This window comes from Lynx canadensis, chromosome B1 (genome assembly GCF_007474595.2).
Source record: "Lynx canadensis isolate LIC74 chromosome B1, mLynCan4.pri.v2, whole genome shotgun sequence".
NCBI lineage: Eukaryota > Metazoa > Chordata > Mammalia > Carnivora > Felidae > Lynx > Lynx canadensis.
In genome coordinates, this window is record NC_044306.2 from 25,263,894 (window position 1) to 25,291,441 (window position 27,548).

At 40.4% G+C, this 27,548-nt stretch overlaps 1 protein-coding gene across 2 annotated transcripts in view; it reads right to left on the bottom strand.

Annotated features, from left to right (window-relative positions):
• TRMT9B (tRNA methyltransferase 9B (putative)) overlaps positions 1-27,548 on the bottom strand; it is a 70,188-nt gene that overhangs the window by 17,587 nt on the left and 25,053 nt on the right. For both annotated transcript variants that reach the window (XM_030312249.1, XM_030312245.1), the window contains exon 2: positions 8,260-8,459. The gene's annotated coding sequence lies outside the window, so the exon portion shown is untranslated. The remainder of the gene's footprint in view (positions 1-8,259; positions 8,460-27,548) is intronic.

A 27,548-nucleotide genomic window follows, 5' to 3' on the forward strand; every position in this document is an offset into this window, starting at 1 on the left:
AACAAGTGGCCCCACCTCTGGCATCACAGAGCTGTAAAGATGTGAAGGTCGGGCTGCCAGTGGCTAACTTTCCCCACATAGCAAAGATCTGTCTTTAAGTAGAAGAGAATGAAGTGAGGCAAAGTGAATAGATGAGAGACCAATGCGGTGGGAAAAAGAATCACGGCAAGCATAAAATCCTGGTTCTGTTCCCGGAAACTTTGGTTCCTGCAGTCCTGGGGGCTACTCCTCCTACCCAACTCAAGGTCAGTCTGTTCCCCTTTGTGCTTACTCTTGTTGGGTTTCTGACCTGGCCAGCACAAGAGTCCTCTCTAGTTCAGCATTACTTCTACCAAGAGCTTTCTTTTTCTGTTCTAGTTTGTAGTCCTTAGAAAATGGAAGAGAGGAGAGAAAGTGATAGGAAACTAACAAAAGAGGTCAGTGCCTTGATGTATTTCCCATGGAGAGAGGTACAAAGAGAAGGACATCAGCAATTCTTCTAGCCACCGGGTCATCATTAAGAAGTCACACATGTTTAGATGTCCTGTTCTGGGCATGTGATCAGGATAGCACTTCCCCACTTAACTTCATTCAGGCAAAGCCATGTGTCTTGTTTTGACCATTAAATATCAGAAAAGATGTGGATTACACCTGGGGAGAAGCTTTATGAGCTGGCCTATAGCTCCAGTACCCTTTTCCGTGTCTCTGCAAAATCATGGAAATAGTGATGTAGGACACCGCCCCCTGCCCCCCCCGCCCCGAGCGATTTCTCTTAATGGACAGACAGGATGTGTGTTTTAAGCCAAAAAAGGGGGGAATAAACAGCTCATCATAAATGCTGAATAGGTAATGATAAAACAAAGACTATCAATCCTATGCTATTAAAAGGGACCTTGTGACTATGTGAGTCTATCCTACTTTTTTCTTCATACACGTTAACATTTTCCGCTTTACTATAGATGTAACAAAATTGGGAGAAAACAGGATATAGTACTATATCCCACTTTTTAAAACTTAATTTAATATTTTGAGCCAAGAAGTGACTTTTGCCTGTGGTTTTCTCCAAACTTCTCAAATAAATGTAATTTCCTTCATCCCTAAATCGATGTGTTTCATAGTCTACCAAGTATTATAATGACTTAAGTAACTCTACCAGATTCTGAACTACTAAAGAAACAACGTTAAATATACATCTTTGCTTAGCACTAGATTTAAATATAACAGGTCTAACCACATTTAATGAGTAAATGGAAAATGAAACTCCAGCCAAATAAACTATATATTTTTTTTATTTTTTTTATTTTATTTTTAACAGTTTAGGTACAACTGACATATGATTAACTGCACATATTTAACGTGTGCAATTTGGTAAGTTTTAGATGGACATACCTTGGGCACCATGAGACAATTATGATAATGAATATAGCCATCACCCACACAGTTTACTTGTGCCCCTCTGTAAGCCATCCCTCCCACCTTTGCGTTTTTCTTAATGCCATGTTTCTGGGTAAAGAAACTGGGATGTATGGGTGCACACTGAGACATACGTCCAATACCCTCAATTCCAAACGCAACCTTGAGATTTAATGTGAGCACCAAAAGATGAAATACTTCTAGCGATTGTTGTCAGACTATACACGTACCACACAAATGTATAAACAGTAAAAATATTCAGAGGAGTTGAAAAGGCTTCACGAGAAAAGATTTTCCTAGCATCTCATCAAGGAGATGAGACATTGCACTTGACCTACAGAGAACACAGGGAACGCTGAGAGACCTTGTTTTATCCCCAGGAGTGGCTCCTTGTCCCTAGGGAGGAGTCACTATAGCTGCGTATCGTCAGAACAGTGTCTATAGTAACCATTCCTGGAAAGTCAGCTCAGAGACTGAGGTAATAGCCTCTAAACTCATGGCCCAATCACCAGAAGGGATTTGTCTTTTGTTTGTGATGGGAACTTCTGTTACATTTTATCCTGAGTTTCTTTCTGCATCGTTATTTTCTCTGCAGTCAGTGTTCCATGTTTTGGCTCAATGGAAAACACACTTGTTTTTTGTTTTTTTTTTTCTTATTTAATTCCATCTCAAAATACCTACTGAGTATATTTCTGAATTAAAGCCTCTTGCTATGAGGTAAAACAATATAGCTTTTAGAAGAAGAGAGAGAACATCTATAGAATCTTGAGGTAGGTTAAGATTTCTTGAACAGGTCCTTGAAAGCACTAACCATAAAAGGGAAAATAAATAAGTTAGACTATATTAAAACTAAGACATTAGTAGGAGAGTGAAAATTCAACCCACAGGATGTGAGAAGATAGTCACAGTACGTACATCTGACGAAGGACTTGTTTCCAGAATACAAAGAATTCTTCCACATCATTAATCAAGAGACCGATAAATCAATATAAACATGGGCAACCCTCCCCCCCACCCAGAACTTCACAGTGGGCAGGAGATGGGCAGGAAACACATGAAAAAGTTCTCATCTTCATTCATAACAGGCAGTTGCAGAATAAAACCGCAGTGTGACACTTCCATGAGAGAATGGCTAATATGAAGAAAAATGAGAATATGAAGTGTTGGTGAGAACATGGGGCTGCCAGAATTAGAATGTGCTGCTAGTAAAAGTGTAAACCGTGTCAGCTTGTTTGGAAGATTACTTGGCAAGTGACAACCAAAGCCAAACCTATGCATATCCTGTGGCTAATATCAGTAGAATGATCAAATAAATTGTAATGGATTCATGAAATGAAATATTGTAGAGCAACAAGAATGAAAAGTCTGTGACTATATGCAATGAGATGGATCAATCTCATAAATGTAATGTTAAAAGAGAAAGACACAAAGAGTATCAAGTGTAGGATTCCATTTATGGAAAGTACAAAACCAGGTAAAACAAATCTTTGCCATTAGAAGTGGGATAATGGTTACCAGGAGGTGTAGCAATTGCAAAGGAGCATGGGAGAACTGTCCTGGGGTGCGGATAATATTCTATTTCTTGATCTGGGTTCTGGTTACACAAGTGTGCTTATTTTGTGTACACTTACATGTACTTTTCTCTATATTTCAATTTAAGAAAACCCTTTCACTTTCAGACAGTTGTCTTACTATGTACTTTAAAGCATTTTAAAACTCAAAGCTGAGCAGAGTATTCTTTCTCAGCTGTGTCCTGCCACTCCCAGGATGAATGAATGCCATTCATTTAGTGCCTTCTTGGGGACACCTAGAAACTGGAGATGACTAGGTTCAAAGATGAGTGGGGATTTTATTTCAAGGCAGTATCCCCATGAAATTAGATTATGTAATAGTATGTACAAAAAACTGTGGGGTGCGTTTTTAGCTCAGAAGAAATTTAACTGAGGATTTCTGTTCTCTTTTTTCTTGGAATAAAATTATAAAACTTTATTGAAGAACATAAAAAAGACCTAAAGAAACACAGATAAACCCAGTGCTTGCAATGTGAACCCAAGCACTATGACCTCAGCAACCCACACAATAATTCTGATTCACAAACACCTTGCTGGCAACCCTTATGGAGACGGTATAGGGAAATTAACTGAGGATTTCTTAATAATTTAAGATGATGTCTGATGTCAGATTATCCAGTAACCAGTGAAAAAAAAGTATATTTGCTCTTCGAAAAGATGTGATATTACGGCAGCAGGTCAGTGACCCCATTGGTCCACTCAAGAAAAGAAACTCATTTTACCAACATTAGATTCGTGTGTTTACTAGATACTGAATAGCTTTCTCTAAACATTCGATGTGAAATTAAGGATGAATTATGTTAGCTACAGCCTCCAAGTCACAACTAATTGATACATGAGGATTAGAGATCTCAATAAATGGATGGGAACAGAAATTATGTAAAGAATCCAGGAAGGATGCTGCCTTATCCTCAGCTTATAACAGTGTGTGGGTCCTATTCTTACTTACCATCATTCTCTAATTACCTCGTTCTGTTGTGACTGTCAGTCATTAGCATACTTCTCAGCTACTTCAGTACTTTGTTAGAAATGTTTGGACAAACTGAAATTCCCTGATTTATTACTCCTATGTCGATCAGCTGGAATGTTTAGCCAGTTGTTTATGTGGCTGTCTGTGAGTACACTTATTGGAAAAACCTGCTGAGCTTATTGGAGAATAAAATCTTTCTGAATGATTTCACAATATTTATAAGCCTTGGAACCAAGCAAACAGCAATTTGGAGTCTGATACTTGGACAGTTAATCTCCTGAACAACGCATACGTAAGAGAAGAAACAGGGTTCTCCCACAAAACAAAGAAAGGAGCCAGAAATATGTGCCAATATGGTTTTTCTTTTTAAAGGAGAAACACGGAATGACAAGGAAAAGGAGAAAGGCACTAGGGGAAGAGAAAAAGAGAAGAAAAAGGAAGACAAATATATATCAAATGATGACCATGTGCTTCCTATAGGTTAATACAAAAGAATCAAGACATGGAAAGGAGGAAAAGTAGACAAAGATCTAAGAGTTCCAATTTTATAGTGATAAAGATAAGAAAGAAGAGGGGTGCCTGGGTGGCTCAGTCGGTTAAGCGTCTGACTTTGGCTCAGGTCACGATCTCTCAGTTGGTGAGTTCGAGCCCCGCATCGGGCTTTGTGCTGACAGCTCAGAGCCTGGAACCTGCTTCGGATTCTGTGTCTCCTTCTCTCTGCCCCTTTCCTGCTCATGCTCTGTCTCTCTCTGTCTCTCAGAAAATGAATAAACATTAAAAAAAATTAAAAACAAAAATAGGAAAGAAGAGAGAGAATATGGAATTTTATGTTTTTATTAATTTTATATCTATTTCAATTAGGGCTCAGAACCAAGTTAATACATTCTAATATTTATTGTTCATAGAATGTATTACCATTAATCATAGAAGTTAGACTCTGACAACTTGTTACTGAGATTTGCTTAGACCCTTGTTTTAAAAAATTAACGTTCAAAATAATGCCAAAGAAGCTTAAAAACCCTTGCTCTAGAAGTCTGGAATTGTATTCCGTTGGCGTTTAATATATTATGTTCATTTCCAGTGTAACTGGAAATTGTTAAAAAGGAAATCGTGAGCCCTGCTTGTATGTAAAGTAACACTTCCCCAAATGAGTGCACTAGAAGTGGGGGTAGCCACCCTAGAACTCAGTTAAAGTGCACTTACAAGAAGCATCAATTCAAAGATCACCCAAAGCTGGGCACGGCACTATGTTTCTTAAGGCCCTGTTTCTAATACCACTAGGGCATAAAAATCAAATCGCTTCAGGCCACTTGATGTGTTTGAAGAATGGACTGCTACCAAAGGAAAAAAAAGGAGAGTGGGAGGCAGAAAGGACACTAATGTGTGGACCCTAAAGCATGAAGGGATTGCTGGAGGTAATTTTCTGGTTAATACTTGTTTATTTGTCTGTCTGTTTTAATGGTAAAACTTTAGTTTGGAAGAGCTGAGGGTCTGCCAGAGGTAGTTGTGGAAAAATAATATTGGGAATCTGAGATTCTGCAAAAGAGCTGATTTCTCCCCAAGCCTGAAGCCATGAACTTATGACCATTATTTGAAATCCCAGAACTTTTAGAAGGTTAAATACTTTTTTTTTTAATGTTTCATTTATTTTTGAGAGACAGAGTAGTAGCAGGGGAGGGGCAGAGAGAGAGGGAGACACAGAATCTGAAGCAGGCTCCAGGCTCTGAGCTGTCAGCACAGAGCCCCACACAGGGCTCGAACCCACCAACCGCGAGATCGTGACCTGAGCCGAAGTCAGATGCTCAACTGACTGAGCCACCCAGGTGCCCCTAGAGGTTAAATACTTTTAAAAACTTCTGCTTATCCTTTCTTCCTTTGAGAAACTGCCCCTCTCTCAGATTCCAAGTGATGCTGGGGTCCGCTGGTCACATACACCAGGGGTGGACATGTGATGCGATCTAGGACAGTCATTCTCTCTCCCCTGGGAAACTGATAAGAGGTAGTCGGAGCCCAATCACTTAGGGCACAAGCCTAAAGGAAAGATCCTCGGGGTTTCTTCCAAGGGCTGCCTTTCCTGAGGTTTGGTTTGCAGCTCTTTCTTCTATCAGCTACTCAGTTCACTCCCAACAAATCCGTCCTTTGTGCCTGAGGGAGAGTTTGTTTTGACGTTTGCTGCCAAGGGACTTCGTTACGGACTTGAACGTGTCTATGCGACCACAACATGCACCTCGGGGTGCCACAGTGGAGGAGATGCACCGTGGTCACCGGTGTTCCGACAGGACTTGCCACAAACAGATGCAGAGACCCTTGTCGGAGCCCTGGGGCACTGGGGACACTGGGATGGCAGCGTCCTGTGGGAACCATGCTAGCCTAAGAGAAGATCATGGGTGCAGTAGTCCCGCCATCTTTGCCGTCTCCTGCCTTTCTGTTTTGTTCTGCCACAACCTAGTATATGAGTTGCTGTTACAACCTTCCGGTCTCTCTGTCCCCCTTGCCTTCCCCCGCCTCATCTCAGGTGTCCATAACACTGGGAGTTGCACCCCTCCTCCTCATTAACTTGCTGGCGACACTTTGTGCTCTTGTAGTAAGAGGTGGCTGCAGGGACCACCCAGCATATGTGTTACTCCTGGCTTCATGGCTGCAGCTTGTCGTTTTCCCTCCATGAACCCAAGAAAAGCAGTTTAGAATCTCTGTTTCCTGCCAATGCTGGATAATTTTCTAATAATGGCCATTTAATAATATCCCCTCCCTGTTGAAAACTTTTCAGGGGCCTCTGCTCTCTGTAGGAAAAATCTTGCACTCCTTAGTCTGGCATTCAAAGCCCTCCATGACCAGGTCCCAGTCTGTGTTCCCAGATCTTATATCTTGGTGCTACCATATCTCAAATTCTCGGATTCTACCCAAAGACCTCTACTCGCCCTTCCCTGAGTGGGTCTTAAAAGAGCTCCTCGTTCAGGTCTTTGCTAAAGCCAACAGACTGTTCTCTGTCATCTGAAATGCTCTATCAACTTCCCCTTCCAAAATCTTACCTGGCCTTCAATGTCTAGCAAGCTTTTTCCGCCTCCATAAAGACTTCATGGAGAGCCATAGGTATAAACCAGCTCCCCCACTCTTTCTGTGTTCTGCATATTTATTATCTCTGTCACTCTTAGGACATTTCTCCTGATACCATGTTGAACTCTGAGCTTTGTATATGTGCCCAACTAGATTAGAAGCTCTTGGAGGGCAGGAACTAGAACATGACCTCTTGTGTATATCACAGAGTGCTTGGGATAATGCTCAGCACAGAGCAGACACTCAATATTAACCGTAGAATCAATGTATCATTAAGCTCTTTCCTTCACTCCTTCTGCAAGACAACAATACTTTACTCCAGACAAACAGGTGCTCAAGTCTTTGATCAGAAATCATAAATGCCCTGCAGGGGGCAACAGGCACTGGGAGGAAACAGGGCTAAGACCGAGCTTTCCCAGTTGTGTTTTGTATTTCAGGATTTCCTGTCCTGGTAGACCCTTGTTTTACAGACCTACCGTAGGCATGCAGAAGTCACATTTTTGTAACTAAAAGCAAGCGTAAGCATTTAAATTGTTCTCCTTTTTCTAAATCCCACAGAAGACACAATATTAAAAAAGAGAACACAATGCTGCTTTAAATTTCAAAGACCTACTCAAACTGCAATTCTCTTTTTTTTTTTTTTTTAATATTTATTTATTTTTGAGACAGAGACAGAGCATGAATGGGGGAGGGTCAGAGAGAGGGGGACACAGAATCTGAAACAGGCTCCAGGCTCTGAGCTGTCAGCACAGAGCCCGATGCGGGGCTCGAACTCACGGACCGCGAGATCATGACCTGAGCCGAAGTCAGCCGTTTAACCGACTGAGCCACCCAGGCGCCCCTCAAACTGCAATTCTAACACAACAACACAAGTTGGTCAGGACAGTTCAAAGACTTGATTATAAAAAAATACATGAGTGTTTGTGGTTTGTTTTTTTTAACCTTTTAATCCACAATCCTTAAAACTTAACATCTACATATTACCTCCAAGTACAGCTTGCAAACTTTTCTATGATAAAAATGATCATTTAATAACGCTCTTTACGAGAAAAGCATTTTCCTCTCTAAAAAAATACTAAATATATTCTTGCAATTTTAACTTACCCTGTACAACTATTTTCAAACTGGTTTTTATTGCCTAGTGCAAAAATAAACTCCAGCTTCCTTTATATCACATCATAAATTTAAAAGTAGAGACACGGGGCCTAATTAGGTTTGCATAGTGCCCTACACCCTCATGTTATTTGAATTGCAATAACAAAAGCTACTAACCTGAGTCATCTTGTGATGACAGGAAACTTACTTCTTGTCTTTGTGAATCATGGTAGTTTCTACCCTCAGAGAGTGACGATTTTTGCTCATGACTTTCTCGGTGTGTGATGTAAAGGAAAAGTAGTAGGAGGGAAATCAAACAGCGAGGTCCTTCACGCGATGAAGCAATTCTGCATGAGTCGTTCAAGTGAACACAAGCCCTATTAGGAAAAACACAAACACTGAATGTCATTTTACGTAACAAAAATATTGAACCAGCTACAGCCCAGGGTGACCTCTTGACCTCCACATAAACTACCCAGGGAAGATGGGATTAGAAAGAACTGTTCATACATGGAGTATGCCAGAACTGTAAGAGCAGTTTCTGAATTAATTCCTAAGCTCTCTATAAAATATACAGTACTGTCTCCCCAAATTACATTGAATGATTTCATCTGGTTCCTAGAAAAATTACCAGCCTGGAGAGTCAACTCTGAATCCCATGGCTTAATGAAATGGATACTATTTCAGACAGTATTACTAAACTGCATTAAATCATTCCAGTACTGTTTGCTCAGTATTTGTTCAGAATACCAGCTACTTCCGCATCACTTTAAGAATTACTCCTATTCTTCGTTGTTCCCATTTATTTTTCTTTTTTCATAGTACATAGTACAGTGGGTCTGTCATGAAACCCATCAGAAAACTTAGTTACTTAAAAAAAAAAAAAAAAAAAAAAAAAAGGACCTTGTATGCCAAAAAGCATTTTGCAATGTATAAGTCTTGGGGTATAAAATAAGGTCTGGAGAGATGCCTGGTGTGGCAGAAAAGCCAATTCTGTAATACTTCGGGCCGGATTCCTTATCTGTAAATGAAGCAAATGGACCTTACTGTAGCTCACAGTTCTCCACCATTTTCCCTAGTCTTCGTATTCTTTGTGTGAATACCTCACTACCACACGCTGCACCTCTTATATACGGTGATTCTCAGGATGGTGGGGGGTGGGGCATGCATGTGGCTTCCCCCAACCTCCCCCTGCTCTCCACTCCACCCCAATCTTGGTCCGGATCTAATTATCACTGATCGGGATGTGCTCTGGAAAGCTTCTGGGTCTTCAGAATATGCCTATACATTTAAGCCACAGTCATCTCTCAGTCATATCAGGTATATGCTCTGTGCCACCGAGAACCACAAAGCCTGACTTTTAGGAAGAACATTTAAGAAGGGTCTTGAAAGAGCTATTAATCAAAGGATCTCATCTTTCCTCATGCGGTTTTAAAGCCTACCTTTATCCTAAAGGAGATGACGTTTGTTTACCGAGCCCTCATGCCGGTCCCCAAAATAAATGCTCTCTGCTAGGATTCACCCTTCCATGTCCTGACCTAAGCACTCCATTGTCATCAGCCAACTTGGCTGGCTATGCCTTTCCTTCAGGCATTAGTGCCTAAATGAATTAACCCTCTCAGATACACCACTGAAGATGGGTCAGTAAAAGTAGCTAACGAAAGGAATTGTAGACAGTGCAGAAGGCATCTGTTAACTACTTGGGTGGGAGCAGGGGTGGCGAAGATTTCTCTATGCCCAAATCATCCTTCCAACACCTATACATATAACTGACTTTCCTCACGTTTACTAAATTATGATCCAAATCTGCTTCTGTTGAAAATGTGTGAATCATTTTATCTTCTCCAAGAAGTTGCTGGGCAAAGACAAAAGAGGTTAGTATATTCCGTTTAAAATGTTGAATTCAGATGAGTCCTTTAACTATATTAGAGTAGTTAGTATTAAAAAATGTATTATCTTCTCCTTTTTTCCTGAATAAATAGGAAACTATCTTCTAGGGCAAAGGTTTGTAACTCAAACCATCTGAAATTTTGCAGTTAGCCATGTGGGCTCTTCCCTGGGGAAATGGCTCAGCACCTCAAAATTATGGCTTAAGGGCCAAGTCAGTTTTGAGATACATAAAAATTCATTCTTTTACACATTCACTCAGCAAATATTAGTTAAGTTTCTTGTACATATAAGGCACTAGGGATAGAGATAAAACAATCTGTCCATTCAGGAACCCCAAATTTAATATGAGAAATACAAAGAAATAGAAAACTAAAATATGGCAGAAACTTGACTTTGGGAATGGATATATCCTGAGAGCTTCTGAATCCCCAAACGTATGCTGTACCTTATTTAATCCTAATAGTCGTACGATATATATAATTAACCCCACTACAAATTACTAAACATCATAGCCCTTTAGGTCACTTAAAATTCTTCAAAACCACAAATGCCTTGGTCCCATATCTGGTGTAATGAATATTATGATCCAGGTACTATAGGAGCACATAGGACAGGTAACTCGTCCAGCCTGGAGCAGGGGCAGACAGTGAGGGTTCCCTTGAAAGGCTGGCATCAGAGCAGGAGTTCAGAAGAGAGAGGGTGAGTCAGATAAAGGGGGAGTGGGTGATTCTAGGCATAGAAAACAGCATATGCAAAAAAGAAACAAGACCTATTACACTCTCTTTGATGAACTTCAAGTAAATTAATAATAGCAAGACACGCACACACACGCATTCATAATTTACTATCATCCAGGCTGTTTTAAGCATATAACCTACGTTAACTTTTAGAATCTACCCAATAAGGAAGATGGCGGCGTAGGAGGACGCTGGGCTCACCATGTCCTGCTGGTCACTTAGATTCCACCTACACCTGCCTAAATAACCCAGAAAACCGCCAGAACACTAGCAGAACGGAGTCTCCGGAGCCAGGTGCAGAGGAGAGGCCCACGGAAGAGACTAGGAAGGGCGGAGAGGCGGTGCACGCTCCACGGACTGGCGGGAGGGAGCCGGGGGTGGAGGGGCGGCCCACCAGCCAAGCAGAGCCCTCGAGTCCGGCTGGCAAAAGCGGCGGGGCAGACGGAGTGTGTTTGGACAGCAAGCGGGACTTAACATCTGGAAGGTTGTAAGTTAACAGCTCTGCTCGGAGAGAGGGAAGGCTGGAAGATGATGGGAGGGAGAGTTGTTGAGCCCCGGACGACAGAGCTCGGCTTGGCGGGAACAAAGGCGCTCGCCAGCGCCATCTCCCTCGCCTATCCCCCAGCCCAAATCCCAAAGGGAACCAGTTCCTGCCAGGGAACTTGCTCGCACCGTGCAAACACCCAACGCTGTGCTTCTGTGGAGCCACCCCTCTGGCAGCGGGTCTGACTCCCTCCCGCCGCCACCGGGCCCCTCCTGAAGTGGATCACCTAAGGAGAAGCGAGCTAAGCCTGCCCCCCCCCCCCCACCGTGCACCTTGCCTACCCACCCCAGCTAATATGCCAGATCCCCAGCACCACAAGCCTGGCAGTGTGCAAGTAGCCCAGACGGGCCACACCACCCCACAGGGAATCCCGCCCCTAGGAGAGAAGAAGAGAAGGCACACACCAGTCTGACTGTGGCCCCAGCGGTGGGCAGGCGGCAGACATCAGGTCTGACTGTGGCCCCACCCACCAACGCAAGTTATTCAAGACAGCACAGGGGAAGTGCCCTGCAGTCCCGCACCACTCCAGGAACTACCCAAAATGACCAAGCGGAAGAATTCCCCTCAAAAGAATCTCCAGAAAATAACAACAGCTAATGAACTGATCAAAAAGGATTTGAACGATATAACAGAAAATGAATTTAGAATAATAGTCATAAAATTAATCGCTGGGCTTGAAAACAGTATAGAGGACAGCACAGAATCTATTGCTACAGAGATCAAGGGACTAAGGAATAGTCCGGAGGAGCTAAAAAATGCTATAAACGAGCTGCAAAATAAAATGGAAACGACCACAGCTCGGATTGAAGAGGCAGAGGAGAGAATAGGTGAACTAGAACATAAAATTATGGAAAAAGAGGAAGCTGAGAAAAAGAAAAAAATCCAGGAGTATGAGGGAACAATTAGAGAACTAAGAGATGCACTAAAGAGAAATAATCTACGCATAACTGGTATTCCAGAGGAGGAAGAGAGAGGGAAAGGTGCTGAAGGTGTACTTGAAGAAATCATAGCTGAGAACTTCCTGTATCTGGGGAAGGAAAAAGGCATTGAAATCCAAGAGGCACAGAGAACTCCCTTCAGACGTAACTTGAATCGATCTTCTGCACGACATATCATAGTGAACTGGCAAAATACAAGGACAAAGAGAAACTTCTGAAAGCAGCGAGGGATAAACGTGCCCTAACATATAAAGGGAGACCTATAAGACTCGTGACTGATCTTCTGAAATTTGGCAGGCCAGAAAGGAATGGCAGGAGATCTTCCATGTGATGAACAGAAAAAATATGCAGCCGAGAATCCTTTATCCAGCAAGTCTGTCACTTAGAATAGAAGGAGAGATAAAGGTCTTCCCAAACAAACAAAAACTGAAGGAATTCATCACCACTAAACCAGCCCTACAAGAGATCCTACGGGGGATCCTGTGAGACAAAGTACCAGAGACATCGCTACAAGCATAAAACATACAGACATCACAATGACTCTAAACCCATATCTTTCAATAATAATACTGATTGTAAATGGACTAAATGCGCCAACCAAAAGACATAGGGTATCAGAATGGATAAAAGAAAACAAGACTCATCTATTTGCTGTCTCCAAGAGACTCATTTTAGACCTGAGGACACCTTCAGGTTGAGAGTGAGGGGATGGAGAACTATTTATCATGCTACTGGAAGCCAAAAGAAAGCTGGAGTAGCCATACTTATATCAGACAAACTAGACTTTAAATTAAAGGCTGTAACAAAGATGAAGAAGGGCATTATATACTAATTACAGGTCTATCCATCAAGAAGAGCTAACAATGATAAATGTCTATGCGCCGAATACAGGAGCCCCCAAATATATAAAACAATTACTCATAAACATAAGCAACCTTATTGATAAGAATGTGGTAATTGCAGGGGACTTTAACACTCCACTTACAATAATGGATAGATCATCTAGACACATGGTCAATAAAGAAACAAGGGCCCTGAATGACACATTGGATCAGATGGACTTGACAGATATATTTACAACTCTGCATCCCAAAGCAACAGAATATACTTTCTTCTCGAGGGCACATGGAACATTCTCCAAGATAGATCACATACTGGGTCACAAAACAGCCCTTCATAAGTATAAAAGAATTGAAATCATACCATGCATACTTTCAGACCACAATGCTGTGAAGCTTGAAATCAACCACAGGAAAAAGTCTGCGAAACCTCCAAAAGCATGGAGGTTAAAGAGCACCCTACTAAAGAATGAGTGGGTCAACCAGGCAATTAGAGAAGAAATTAAAAAATAAATGGAAACAAACAAAAATGAAAATACAACAATCCAAATGCTTTGGGATGCAGCAAAGGCAGTCCTGAGAGGAAAATACATTGCAATCCAGGCCTATCTCAAGAAACAAAAATCCCAAATACAAAATCTAACAGCACACCTAAAGGAAATAGAAGCAGAACAGCAAAGACAGCCTAAACCCAGCAGAAGAAGAGAAATAATAAAGATAAGAGCAGAAATAAACAATATAGAATCTAAAAAAACTGTAGAGCAGATCAACGAAACCAAGAGTTGGTTTTTTGAAAAAATAAACAAAATTGATAAACCTCTAGCCAGGCTTCTCAAAAAGAAAAGGGAGATGACCCAAATAAAATCATGAATGAAAATGGAATTATGACAACCAATCCCTCAGAGATACAAACAATTATCAGGGAATACTATGAAAAATTATATGCCAACAAACTGGACAACCTGGAAGAAATGGACAAATTCCTAAACACACACACACTTCCAAAACTCAATCAGGAGGAAATATAAAGTTTGAACAGACCCATAACCAGCGAAGAAATTGAATCGGTTATCAAAAATCTCCCAACAAATAAGAGTCCAGGACCAGATGGCTTCCCAGGGGAGTTCTACCAGACGTTTAAAGCAGAGATAATACCTATCCTTCTCAAGCTATTCCAAGAAATAGAAAGGGAAGGAAAACTTCCAGACTCATTCTATGAAGCCAGTATTACTTTGATTCCTAAACCAGACACAGACCCAGTGAAAAAAGAACTACAGGCCAATATCCCTGATGAATATGGATGCAAAAATTCTCAACAAGATACTAGCAAATCGAATTCAACAGCATATAAAAAGAATTATTCACCATGATCAAGTGGGATTCATTCCTGGGATGCAGGGCTGGTTCAACATTCGCAAATCAATCAACGTGATACATCACATTAATAAAAGAAAAGATAAGAACCATATGATCCTGTCAATCAATGCAGAAAAGCCATTTGACAAAATTCAGCACCCTTTCTTAATAAAAACCCTTCAGAAAGTCGGGATAGAAGGAACATACTTAAACATCATAAAAGCCATTTATGAAAAGCCCACAGCTAACATCATCCTCAATGGGGAAAAACTGAGAGCTTTCCCCCCGAGGTCATGAACACGACAGGGATGTCCACTCTCACTGCTGTTGTTTAACATAGTGCTGGAAGTTCTAGCATCAGCAATCAGACAACGAAAGGAAATCAAAGGCATCAAAATTGGCAAAGATGAAGTTAAGCTTTCACTTTTTGCAGATGACATGATACTATACAAGGAAAATCTGATAGACTCCACCAAAAGTCTGCTAGAACTGATACATGAATTCAGCAAAGTTGCAGGATACAAAATCAATGTCCAGAAATCAGTTGCATTCTTATACATTATAATGAAGCAACAGAAAGACAAATAAAGGAACTGATCCCATTCACAATTGCACCAAGAAGCATAAAATACCTAGGGATAAATCTAACCAAAGATGTAACAGATCTGTATGCTGAAAACTATAGAAAGCTTATGAAGGAAATTGAAGAAGATATATAAAGAAATGGAAAAACATTCCGTTCTCATGGATTGGAAGAATGAATATTGTCAAAATGTCAATACTACCCAAAGCTACACATTCAATGCAATCCCAATCAAAATTGCACCAGCATTCTTCTCAAAACTAGAACAAGCAATCCTAAAATTCATATGGAACCACAAAAGGCCCCGAATAGCCAAAGTAATTTTGAAGAAGAAGACCAAAGCAGGAGGCATCACAATCCCAGACTTTAGCCTCTACTACAAAGCTGTAATCATCAAGACAGCATGGTATTTGTACAAAAACAGACATATAGACCGATGGAATAGAATAGAAACCCCAGAACTAGATCCACAAATGTATGGCCAACTAATCTTTGACAAAGCAGGAAAGAACATCCAATGGAAAAAAGACAGTCTCTTTAACAAATGGTGCTGGGAGAACTGGACAGCAACATGCAGAAGATTGAAACTAGACCACTTTCTCACACCATTCACAAAAATAAACTCAAAATGGATAAAGGACCTGAATGTGAGACAGGAAACCATCAAAACCATAGAGGAGAAAGCAGGAAAAGACCACTCTGACCTCAGCTGTAGCAATCTCTTACTTGACACATCCCCAAAGGCAAGGGAATTAATAGCAAAAATGAACTACTGGGACCTTATGAAGATAAAAAGCTTCTGCACAGCAAAGGAAACAACCAACAAAACTAAAAGGCAACCAATGGAATGGGAAAAGATATTTGCAAATGACATATCGGACAAAGGGCTAGTATCCAAAATCTATAAAGAGCTCACCAAACTCCACACCCGAAAAACAAATAATCCAGTGAAGAAATGGGCAGAAAACATGAATAGACACTTCTCTAAGGAAGACATCCGGATGGCCAACAGGCGCATGAAAAGATGCTCAACGTCGCTCCTCATCAGGGAAATACAAATCAAAACCACACTCAGATATCACCTCACGCCAGTCAGAGTGGCCAAAATGAACAAATCAGGAGACTATAGATGCTGGAGAGGATGTGGAGAAACGGGAACCCTCTTGCACTGTTGGTGGGAATGCAAATTGGTGCAGCCACTCTGGAAAACAGTGTGGAGGTTCGTCAAAAAATGAAAAGTAGACCTACCCTATGACCCAGCAATAGCACTGCTAGGAATTTACCCAAGGGATACAGGAGTACTGACACATAGGGGCACTTGTACCCCAATGTTTATAGCAGCACTCTCAGCAATAGCCAAATTATGAGAAAAGCCTAGATGTCCGTCAACTGATGAATGGATAAAGAAATTGTGGTTTATATACACAATGGAGTACTATGTGGCAATGAGAAAGAATGAAATACGGCCCTTTGTAGCAACGTGGATGGAACTGGAGAGTGTGATGCTAAGTGAAATAAGCCATACAGAGAGACAGATACCATATGTTTTCACTCTTATGTGGATCCTGAGAAACTTAACAGAAACCCATGGGGGAGGGGAAGGAAAAAAAAAAAAGAGGTTAGAGTGGGAGAGAGCCAAAGCATAAGAGACTGTTAAAAACTGAGAACAAACTGAGGGTTGATGGGGTGGGAGGGAGGGGAGGGTGGGTGATGGGTATTGAGGAGGGCACCTTTTGGGATGAGCACTGGGTGTTGTATGGAAACCAATTTGACAATAAATTTCATATATTGAAAAAAAAATAAAAATAAAAAAATTGTAAAGGGCACCTGGGTGCCTTAGTCAGTTAAAAAAAAAAAAAAAGAATCTACCCAATAACTATATGAAACAGGAACTAGTATGTCCCCCATTTTACAATAAGAAAACCAAGGCACAGAGAATATTAGTGACTTTCCACAGTTACGGTGCCAGTAAGTGGCAGAGCCAGGATCTCAACCTAGAAAGTTAGATTCCAGAGTTCACACTCTTAACTCTCCATCTTGAGGAAAGGAGAAAGGACAGGAGGGGCTGGAAGAGTAGGTAGCAGTCAGATCTCATAGGTCTTAGTTTAGCATTCTAGGGAGTCTGGATTTTGTCCTGAACATAATGAGGAACCATTTAAGTATTTCAACAAGAGAAATGACAAAATTTGATTGGAATTTGAAAGTCTCCTTCGGAAATCTAAAGTAATGATCAGAAAGGTACTCAGTGGACTTGAGAAAAGAGTGGAAGACATTGGTGAGACCCTTCACACAGAGATTAAGAATAACACAGCAGAGAACGGGTTCAATAAACAAAACAAGAAACAGGCTTGATGGAATGAATGGCAGGCGGGAAGAAGAAGAGGAACAAATTAATGATCTGGAAGACAGGGTAATGGAAAGTAATCAAGCTGAACAAAAGAGAGAAAAAAGAATTATGCAAAACGAGAATAGACGTAGGGAATTCAGTGACTCCATCAAATGTAATAACATTCCTATTATAGGGATCCCAGAAGAAAAAGAGAAAGAGGGAGACAATGTATTTGAAAACATCATAGGTGAAAACTTCCCTCATCTGGGGAAGGAAACAGACATCCAGATCCAAAGGCACAGAGAACCCCCCTCCCCCAAAAATCAAGAAAAGCAGATACACACTAAGACACATTGTAATTAAAAAGGTAAAATGTAGTGATAAAGAAAAAAAAAGCAACAATACAAAAGAAGACATTTACAAGGGAAAACTAGCAGTTTTTTCAGCAGAAACCTGGCAGGCCAGAAGGAAGTGGCATGATATAGTCAAAGTGCGGAATAGTAAAAACCTGCAGCCAAGTATCTATCCAAAAAGGCTATCACTCAGAATAGAAGGAGAGATAAAGAGTTTCCCAGACAAACAAGACCTAAAGGAGTTCATGACTACTAAAGCAACCTTATCAGAAATATTAAAGGGGACTCTCAGTGGAAAGGGAAGACCAAAACTGACATATAAAAGGAGGAAAAGCAAAAGCAATGAAAATGTATATTTCTGTAAAAAATCAGTCAAGGAACCAGCAAAATAAAAGATGTAAAATATGAAACCATATACCTAAAACCTGGAGAGGAAAGGAGAAAAGAATGGATTCAAACTTAAACAACCATCAACTTGATGCAGACTGCTACATGCCAAAGAGGTTATATAAAATTTAATGGTAACCACAAATCAAAAATCAGCAACAGCTATGCAAAGAATAAAGACAAATCTATCACTAAAGAAAACCAGCAAACCATGAAAAAAGGGGAAGAAAGGATCAGAGAAAAACTTCAGAAATAACGACAAAACAAGTAATAAAATAATAACCTTGAATGGAAATGGACTAAATGCTCCAATCCAAAGACACAGGGTGAAAGAATGGATAAAAAATGAGACCTATCTATATGCCTCCTACAGACAACTCATTTTAGACCTAAAGACACTTGCAGATTGAAAGTGAAGGGGTGGAGAAACATTTATCATACAAATGGATGTCCAAAGAAAACCAGAGTAGCAATACCTATATCAGACAAAATCGATTTTAAAACAAAGACTGAAACGAGACAAAGGACACTATATAATAATAAAGGGGACAATCCAACAAGAAGATATAACAATTGTAAATATTCATCCAACATGGGACCATCCAGATACATAAAGCAGCTAATAACACACAAGGAAGTAATCAATGGTAATACAATAATAGTAGGGGACTTTAACACCCCCATTTATATTAATGGATCATCAAAACAGAAAATCAATAAAGAAACAGTGACTTTGAATGATACATTGGACCAGGTGAATGTAATAGATATATTCAGAACATTCCATTCTAAAACAGCAGAATACACATTCATTTCAAGGGCACACGAAACATTCTCCAGAATAGTTTACATGGCAGGCCACAAAACAGTGTCAACAAATCCAAGAAGACTGAAGTCAAACCATGCATATTTTACAGCCACAACACTATGAAACTAGAAATCAACCACAAGAGAAAGTCTGGAAAGTACCCAAATACATGAAGGCTAAATAATATGCTACTAAACAATGAATTTGAATATACTGATTACCAACAAGGAGATTGAATCAATAATCAAAAAACTTCAAATGAACAAAAGTCCAGGACCAAACAGTTTCACAGGCCACCTCTACCAAACATTTAAAGAAGAGTTAATACCTATTCTTCTTAAACAATTTCAAAAAGAGAAGAGAAAGGAAAACTTCCAAATTCATTCTATGAGGCCAGCATTACCCTAATACCAAAGCCAGATAAAGACACCAGGAAAAAAGAGATTTACAGGCCAATATCTTTGATGAACAGAGACAACAAAAGTCCTCAGCAAAACACTGGCAAACCATATCCAACAATACATTTTAAAAAGGCATTCACGACCAAGTGGGATTTATTCCTGGTATGCAAGGGTGGTTCAATATTTACAAATCAATCAACATGAGACATCACATCAATAAGAGAAAAGACAAAAAGCCATATGATCATTTCAATAGATGCGGAAAAAAAAATTTGAAAAAGTACAACATCCATTCATGATAAAAGCGCTCAATAAAGTAGTTTTAGAGGGAACATATCTCAGTGTAAACAACCTAACCTTACACTTAAAGCATCTGGGAAAAGAACAACGAACAACCCAAAACCAGCAGAAGGAAGGAAATAATAAAGATTAAGGCAGAAATAAATAATATAGAAAATAAAAACAAAACAAAAACACAGAGTAGAACAGATAAAGGAAACCAGGAGCTGGTTCGTTGAAGAGATAAACTAAATTCATAAACCTCTAGCCAGACTCATCAAAAAACAGAGAAAAGATTCAAAGAAGTAAAATTACAAATGAAATAGAAATAACAACCAACACCACAAAAATACAACTATAAGAGGACATAATAAAGGCCGCATATGAAAAACCCACAGCAAACATCATCCTCAAGGGGAAAAACTGATAACTTTCCCCCTAAGGTCAGGAACAAGACAAGGATGTCCATTCTCACCACTGTTATCCAACATAGTACAGGAGAGAGTCCTAGCCACAGCAATCAGACAAGAAAAAGAAATAAAAGGCATCCAAATTGGTAAAGAAGTCAAACCTCCAGTATTTGCAGATGACATGATACTCTATATAGAAAACCCTAAAGACTATACCGAAAAATTTACCAAAATTGATAAGTGAATTCAGTAAAGTCTCACGATACAAAATCAATGTGCAGAAATCTGTCGAATTTCTATACATTAATAATGAAGCAGCAGAAAGAGAAAGTAAGAAAACAGTCCCACTTACAATTGCACCAAAAGCAATAAAATACCTAGGAACAAACAGGTGAAAGACCTGTACTCTGAAAACTATAAAACACTGATGAAAGAAATTGAAGACAACACAAAGAGATGGAAAGACATTCCATGCTCGTGGATTGGAAGAACAAATACTGTTAAAATGTCTTTCTACAGATTTAATGCATTCTCTATCAAAATACCAATAAGCATTTTGCACAGAGCTAAAACAAACAATCTTAAAATTTGTGTCGAACCACAAAAGACCCTGAACGGCCAAAGTAATTTTGAAAAAGAAAAGCACAGCTGGAGGTATCACAACTCCAGACTTCAAGCTCTATTACAGAGCTGTACCAATCAAAACTGTATAGCACTGGCACAAAATAAATAGTGAAGAGAATATCCAGAAATAAACCCACAATTCTATGGCCAATTAGTCTTCAACAAAGGTGGAAAGAACAACCAATGGAAAAAGACAGTCTCTTCAACAAATGGTGGTGGGAAAACTGGACAGCTACATGCAACATAATATAACTGGAGCACTTTCTTACACCATACACAAAATTAAACTTAAAATGATTAAGGACTGAAATGTGAGACCTGAGACCATAAAACTCTGGGAACAGAGCATGGGCAGTAATTTCTCTGACATCAGCCATAGCAAGATTTTTCTAGATCTATCCCCTGAGGCAAGGGAAACAAAAGTAAAAATAAACTATTGGGACTTCGTCAAAATCAAACAGCTTCTGCTCAGCAAAGGAAATGATCAACAAAACTAAAAGTCAGCCTACTGATGGGAGAAGATATTTGCAAATGACATATCGGATAAAGGGTTAGTATCCAAAATATAAAAAGGACTTATGCATTCCCACACCCTAACCCTACTGACTCTAACCCTAACCCCACCTCCAAAAACAAATAATCCAATTTAAAAATGGGCTGAAGACCTGAACAGACACTTCTCCAAAGAAGACATACACATCACCAACAGACACATGAAAAGATGCTGAACGCCCACTCATCATCAGGAAAATGCAAATCAAAACTATAATGAGCTATCACTTCATACCTGTCAGAATGGCTAAAATTGACAAAACAAGAAACAACAGGTGTTGAGGAAAATGTGGAGAAAAAGGAACTACTTTGCACTGTTGGTCGGAATGCAAACCGGTGCAGCCACTGGGGAAGGCAGTGCAGAGGTTTCTCAAAAAGTTGAAAATAGGGGTGCCTGGGTGGCTCAGTTGGGTAAGCATCTGACTCTTGATTTGGGCTCAGGACATGATCTCAAGGTTTGTGGGATCAGCCCTGTATCAGGCTCTGCACGGACAGCAGGGAGCCTACTTGGGATTCGCTCTTTCCCTCTCTCTCTGTCCCTTTCCAGCTCACACATGCTCTCTCTCTCTCAAAATAAACATTTTTTAAAAGTTAAAAATAGAACTACCCTACAATCTAGTGATCGCATTAGTGGTATTTACCCAAAATGTACAAAAACACTAATTCAAAGGGATACATGCACTCCGATGTTTATAGCAGCATTATTTACAATAGCTAAGCTATGAAAGCAGCCCGTGTCCAGTGATTGATGAATGGAAAAAGAAGCAGAATATACACATAATGGAATATTACTCAGCCATAAAAAGAATGAAATCTTGCCATTTGCAACAACATGGATGGAACTAGAGCGAAGTAAATCAGAGAAAGAGAGATACTGTATGATTTCATTCATATGTGGAACTTAAAAAAACAAAAGACAAAGGAAAAAAAGAGACAAACTGAGATACCAACTCTTGACAAACTGATAGTTTGCCAGAGGGGAGGTGGGCTGGAGGGGATGGGTTAAATAAGTGATGGGGATTAAGGAGTGCCCTTGTGATGAGCACCGGGTGATGTATGGAATTCCTAAATTACTATATTGTACAACTGAAACTAATATAACATTGAATGTTAACTATACTGGAATTAAATTTTTAAAAATCTCCTTCGGAAATAGTGTAGGCTCATGTTGCCTGGCCAGGTTCACCACGAAGACAGAGAAAGTTAAATATTTGGTTAATTATTTGAAGTATTATGTATGTAAGGTCAAATTCAAGAGATACTAAGAAGGAAGGATCAAATTAATAGGATTGGGGGACTGATGAAGAGTTAAGGCAAAGAGCACGCTGAAGAGGAAGCAGTGATAATAATCTTACACAGGAAGATGTACCATCCCCATCCTAAAACAAAGTGGGAGAGAGAGTGAAAGGCAAACAAATTGAAACTTTGGTAATGACCATATATAAACTGATAAACAGTTCCTTTGGAACACATGTGAATATATCAAGGTTATTTAAGATTCACGTGTCTGCAGGAGCTCAGTTGGTTGTGCGTCCGGCTCTTGGTCTCAGCTCAGGTCATGATATCGTGGCTCTGTGAGTTCGAGCCCTGTGTTGGGCTCTGCACCGATGGTATAGAGTCTGCTTGGGATTCTCTCTCTCCCTCTCTCTCTGCACCTCTCTCTCTCTCTCTCTCAAAAATAAATAAACTTAAAAAATTTACCTGTCTGCAGGAAATAGGATAAGAAGGACTAGACATTGGTAACTGACTTTGAAATGCCATGATCAGTAACACGCTGTATTTCTTATACTGGCATGGGCTGTTCGTACATATTCCTTATGTTCTCTTACTGCAGCATTTTCTAGGTAGGGACAGTGGAGCTTATGATGGCTGAATCTTTGCCTGATATTGCAATTTACACAGTGCTCAGTAAATATCTCTTGTATAAATATGTGTAGAAAGGAATAGAAGAATAAAAAAGATGGCCCTTTAGATGGTGCTAAGGTCCACCATCATAGGGAATAATCAGAGGGAGGGTTCAGACCTGGATATATTGTTTCTGTGGTGTTTGGAAGACAACAAAGTAAGGTGGATACGAAGCTCCAGACAACACAGGCTGGACTACAGATCATTTAAAAATCATTATCCTAGGTCTTGGCAGTTAGCACCAGGGGAGTGGATTAAATCAGAAGAGATTATGCAGAATTAAGAAATGGAATGGGGTTAGAACACCAAGGAGCCCCAATATTTAACCCCCACACAGGCTGGTATTAGAGGAAAGGCTAGCCATGGGCTGCTGTTAGAGCTCCACCATAATTAAATTTAATTCAAGAAATACTGACTGAGCCCCGACTAGGCAACAGTTGCTTTGGTAGCTATGAGAAGAGCAGAAGATGGGTGGTCCCTCCTCTCAAGGAGCTATAGGCTAACACGAGAGTAACACAGAACAGCTAAATGATAACAGTACGAGGCAGGCACATGCTTTACTGATAGAAAAATATAGACAGCAAGCGGTGTTAGCTTTCATGATTTGGAGTGACACTTTGAGTATTATCCCCTCTCTGTAATAAGGCAAGTGAAACAGGATGCTGTTCTCATGAATATTCCCTACCCTACACAGAACCCCTTAATGATACACCAGAGAGATTACAGTAGAAATGGTAGGAAAGGGAACAACAGGCATTTCTAATTAAAATCTCATGAGCAGAACAAAGTCAGGGCTTCCAAATAACACAATGTGTAGCATTAGGAGAATATGACCCTCTCTTTAAGCCCAACAGGGTCCAAAGGTTACCCCAGAGTAAATGTATGTTGAAAGAATGTGGACATGAGGGAGGTATATCTAAGAAGGGGAAAGAGGGCAAATATTCCCAAAGAATACTTTGTTTTCCTTGAAAATTTTCAAAGATTACATGTCTAAGTTGACTTCATTTAGGAGCAAGATACTATCTCCAGCATCTCAGTGAAGGAAGGGAAGGTGATATCTGGATGAGGAGCATGAGTATGCGAGGGAGAGGGGTGGTCACAGGAGGAGAATACGAAGTAGGAAATAAGAACTCACAGAACAATATTGATGATGAGATCCATTGTCGAAGATTGCTCGTCTACAGGCAATGAACGACTAGGCCAGATTCATTGAACTCCATTACAGTTCATTTTGATTTTGTAGATTAGAGACTGCCAGGAAATCAAGTGTGAGCTTCAAGAAAAAAAGGAAAACACAGCACCCTGCTTCTGCCAGGCATTTGCTGCTGCTGGTGGTTTGACAAAACCAGCTCTAGTCTGTGTTCAGATAAAGGTAATATAGGATCTCCAGAATGGCAGCTTGCAAGAGGATTGTTCCAGAGTTACCGAAGGCAACACCAGTGGAGAAGTGGAACATGACCCATCTTCCTTCCTCTAAGGAAAGAAGGTTTCAGCAGGTCAGGCGATGAGAAATCCCACACTCCTCTTGCTGTCAAATGACTGTGCAAGAAGGAGTTTGACATGAGGACCACAGTATCAATATAAAAGAAGACAACATCCGATGACTTTCTAGGAACAGAATTAAGGGGATAAATGTGAGGACAATTATATAGTCTTAAATATGTTTATCATATAATTGATTCAAAAGAGGTATGCATGAGGTTGTTCTGAAAAGAAATCTGATTATTTGAGGTTCAGGAAGAGAGTTACATGCATAGGAAGTATAGTAAGATCTGTAATGTCAAACATCTTATCCTGTAGATTGAACCTGCATCTCTCCTCTCATGTGCCTCCCACCTTCTTCTCCATTGCCTCAGCTTGGAGTTCCCACTCTTGTGGATTTCACAGACAACCCCCCCCCCTCAAAAAAAAACCACAAAAACTCAGAAGGGCATCTGGAGAACAAGAGGGACCAGTTGGTTCTTTTCTCGAAGACTAGGACACACACAAACACACACACATTTTTAAAGCCTATTATCTACTGTCACCATAATTGCACAGAAGAATGGATAATTTACCCCCCCCCAAAAGTTGGGAAGCCATAATTTTGAACTAAAGAAGTCCTTTAAAATTGAATGAACTTTAGTTTTGTGAAAAACTGGCTGAACGTCCCTTACTTTTTTCATTCTGCTACTACAGATTGATTGCAAACCAACACTGGAATAAAGAACTGAGTTTTGGGGATCAGATTAACACAACGGTTTCCAAACCCACCAGACCCTCAGCCTTCACAGCTCTGTGCTCTGAAATTCATCCTCAACAGCACGGTCATGGTCATGTCTCACTCTTCTTCAGACTGGAAGAGAGAGTCCAAATACCTCAGCATATCCCAAAGCCTTCTGCGATCTGACCCCAGCCCACTACCCTGCTTTTCCCCCCATGATGTTCCACTCAAAGTAGCCAGTCAGCAAACTGTTACCATGAGATAGACTTTGTACCAGAACATAGATCAATGATTGTTTCTTTCATTGAGAAACTTGCTACGATAAAGGTTAAGGGAATCGGTTCAGTGACTTAGCTTATTTGTAGTCAAGCACAAACTCCTTATCGAGTGCCACTGCTCTACCTTTAGGACCTAGGAGTCTCTGAATGCTTTCGACCTTTGATGTCTTCATGCTTTTTGTGCATCTGTTCCCTCTGCCTGGATAAACCTTGCTCCCATAGACTTCCTGAAAGACATGATTATCTTTGAAGGGTCAGCTTCAAAGCCATATTCTCTACGAAGCCTTTCCTGTACCCTAGCTGGATTTACCTCCCCATGCTCCCTTGTACCTCCCCTTATTACATAGATACACATCAGCACTGGCCCCATGGTGGCCATTGTTTGGTCCATTCTGGGTGCCTCACATGGTGTTAATGAAACAAATACATGGTATTTCACACAAGAATTTTCTGGACCAAGAATTTTACCTTACAGTGAAAGAAGTAAAGTAATAAATGATGCCCCATCACTGATCTTACCATGGACCCAATCACCTAGAAATCCTTGGCTATTCTAATGGGAGGATGGCCTAAGAAAGACTTATTTAAGGTACAAGTGGAAAACAACATCTTCTGACCTTGAGATGTGGCTTTGTATATATTATTCTGATCTATGTGATATGTGGCACTCTTTTTCCTCTGGGTCTTCGGTCCAGGAAACGTGAGGTAGGAGTGGAGTGAAAATGTAGAGCAATGCCAGTAATAATTCAATCTAATTAATTTTTAAATTTTTTCTCTCCGTTATGCCTCTGGGTTTGCGGGTTTAGAGGTTTTCACACACAAGGGATTACCATGGCAGGGGAGCCTCGTGTGGCAGAACTCTGCATCTGTGGCAGTAGGTCCCGGTCACTGGTCACGCTGACAATTGGACCTCACGGTCTTGAGTTCTGGAGCTGCCCTAAGGTGTACTTACTTTCTAAGTCTGGTTCTCTTTCTAGGACGTTCATATGCTTTCAATAAATTCCTAATCAGTGCCAGAGCCAGCTTCTATTGCTTACAGTTAGGAACCATGGGTCATATGGAACTGGAAAAACCTGGCACTCACTAGTTTATGTGTTTGTTTCCTCCAACTTGACTTTCAGCTCTGTATGACCACACCTGACTTATCTCTTCATCCATAAGATCTCTTAACACATAATACTGTATCCGGCAGATCTGGTGGTGGCAGAAAATTGCCAACTAAAGGAATGAATGAGCTCCCAAAACAGCTAGAAGCGTCAGTTAAAAAGTGTTTTGTTTGATTCACAACTTTTTTCTTCTAAATTTTTTTTTAACATTTATTTATTATTGAAAGACAGAGAGAGACAGAGCGTGAGCAGGGGAGGGGCAGAGAGAGAGGGAGACACAGAATCTGAAAGAGGCTCCAGGCTCTGAGCTGTCAGCACAGAGCCTGACACGGGGCTCAAACGCACAAACTGCGAGATCATGACCTGAGCCGAAATCGGACGCTTAACCAACTGAGCCACCCAGGAGCCCCTGATTCACAACTTTTAAAAAGAAAGAGGCAAATAGTAAGTTATAAATTAAAAAAAAATCTTGTTATTATTTTTAGTTGTGATGAAATCATGTAAAATTTATCATCTTCACCATTTACAAGTGTACAATTCAGTAGTGTTAGTACATTCACATTGTTCTGCAACAGATCTCCAAAACATTTCATCCTACAAAACTGAAAGTCTCTACCCATTAAATAACTACCCTTTTCCCCTACCCCCAATCCCTAGCAACCACCATTCCTTCTAAGAATTTGACTACTTTAGATACCTAATATAAGTAGGCTCATACAGTATCTGTCTTGTTTTTTTTTTTTTTTTAATGTTTACTTATTTTTGAAGGAGACAGAGAGACAGAGCATGAGTGTGAGAGGGGCAAAGAGAGAGGGAGACACAGAATGCAAAGCAGGCTCCAGGCTCTGAGCTGTCAGCACAGAGCCCGATGCGGGGCTCAAACTCACGAGCTGTGAGATCATGACCTGGGCTGAAGTCAGATGTTTAACCAACTGAGCCACCCA